The 1,990-nt window shown below is 43.5% G+C and overlaps 1 protein-coding gene across 1 annotated transcript in view; it reads left to right on the forward strand.

Annotated features, from left to right (window-relative positions):
* ttbk2a (tau tubulin kinase 2a) overlaps positions 1-1,990 on the forward strand; it is a 40,615-nt gene that overhangs the window by 6,149 nt on the left and 32,476 nt on the right. The gene's annotated exons all lie outside the window — the stretch shown is intronic.

Raw genomic sequence — 1,990 nt, forward strand, 5'->3', positions numbered from 1 at the left:
TGATCTGTTTCATGTTGCTGCTGATCTGTTTCAATGTTGATGTGTTCATGCGTGCACATCTGCTCACAGACTCATGTTCATGTTTGTGCTGATGTTCAATGTTTTATGTTATGAGTGCTTAGTGTATATTTAGTTGATGTTTTTCTTAGTTCATATCTTAGATGTTATTACTGTTTTTCTTATACATTTTATTGTTGGATGTAACTGGGACCCTGTGTACATAATTTCGCTCCACCACATGTACCACATGAGGTGCGAATGACAATAAAGAAACTCTGACTCTGACTCTGACTTCTCTAACTACTCAGCCACAGCCGTCCTAAGGATCAGGAGACCTGGTGGTGGAATAGTGAAGTGCAGGAAGCTGTTCAAAGAGAGAGGTTAGCCAAGAAGAAATATGACAGAGAGAGGACTGAAGAGAGGAGACAGGAATATAAGGAGATGGGACGCAGAGCAAAGAGGGAGGTAGCTAAGACAAAGCAGAAGGTGTATGATGAGTTGTATGGGAGGTTGGACACCAAAGAGGACGAGAAGGATTTGTACCAACTGGCAAGACAGAGGGATCAGGCTGGAAAGGATGTGCAGCAGGTTAGGTTTGTTAAAGATAGGAATGGTAATGTTCTAACAAGTGAGGAGAGTGTGACGGGAAGATGGAAGGAGTACTTTGAGGAGCTAATGAATGAAGAGAATGAAAGAGAAAGAAGAGTAGAGGTCATAGAAACTGTGGACCAGGAAGTGGGAAAGATTTGTGAGTGTGAAGTCCAGAAAGCTCTGAAAAGAATGAAGAAGGGGAAGGCAGTAGGACCTGATGACCAGTGGGGGTTTGGAAATGTCTTGGAGAGATGGCAGTGAGGTTTTTGACTCAAATATTCAGGTCGTTTTCACACCTAATAGTCTGGTAGGCTTGGTTCATTTGGGGACCAAAAATCAGAACATTTGTTTACATTTCTGCTGGTGCGGTTCGCAGGCAGTTGAACCAACCTGTTCCCCCCTCGCCTGTGGTGGTGCTGCACCAAGAACTACTGAAGGAAACGACACATAAACCTCTGAAGAAGACACTATTGAGCATGCATCAGGCTATCTGAAGAAAACACTTCTTCTTCTGGAAATAAAAACATAAACGGAGTGGCATCAAACTTTAGCCGTTTTGGGATTTCTGTTTTGCCATTTTTCAACAATGGACTCAGCATGAGCAGAAGATGAGGCAGAAGACCATGGAGAATGTTGTTTTTCACACAAGGCAGCTGAGACGGCTCCTGAGGTTTGAGAAGTAGTCCACTTCCTGCTTTTGGAGCGGTCTCCAGTCAGCTTGCATTCATACTGCATTCGAACCGCATTTGAGTTCACTTCAACCAAACCAAGACCTAGGTATTTAGGCAGAGCAGAGTTGGCTTCTTTGGTCCGCATCAGAGTTCGATTGTGCAGTCACACCTCGCCAAACGAACCAGACTTTCTAGGCAAACGGACTAGAGTTGGATTAAAGCGGACTAAACAGGGCTGGTGTGAACGGCATATTTGAGGGTGAGAAAATTCATTTGACCTTTATTTCTACAGGTTAATCCCATTGAGCCTCAGGGACTCATCTACAAGAGAGACCTGATTTAACAAAGAGTGATGACAACAGTGGACAGTCATCAAAATCGTACGAATTGAGAAGAACTAATGAAAGTTTGAAGTTTATCTGATGTCAAACTATCTCATGGATCACACGATGGATGTGAATCTAACTTGCAGAAATTACTCAGTGTCTGTAATGAATAATAAAACTGATGAACTTCTGAAGTCAGCCCAGTTCAACATGGCGCCTTTAGTCAGCTGACTGTAGAAAACACAAACATAAAGTGAACTCTGAAGTTCAGCTCCAGTGAAAGAACCGAGATGTCTTCAAGACTCCACATGTTGACGAGCATCGCTACTGCAACCTGCCACAAACAGCTGGAGTCAGCCTCGTCCGTCTGCTGGAAAAGTATCTTCATCCATCCACCATCCA

Source organism: Nematolebias whitei, chromosome 21 (genome assembly GCF_014905685.2).
Source record: "Nematolebias whitei isolate Nwh7 chromosome 21, NemWhi1, whole genome shotgun sequence".
In the NCBI taxonomy this organism is placed as follows: domain Eukaryota; kingdom Metazoa; phylum Chordata; class Actinopteri; order Cyprinodontiformes; family Rivulidae; genus Nematolebias; species Nematolebias whitei.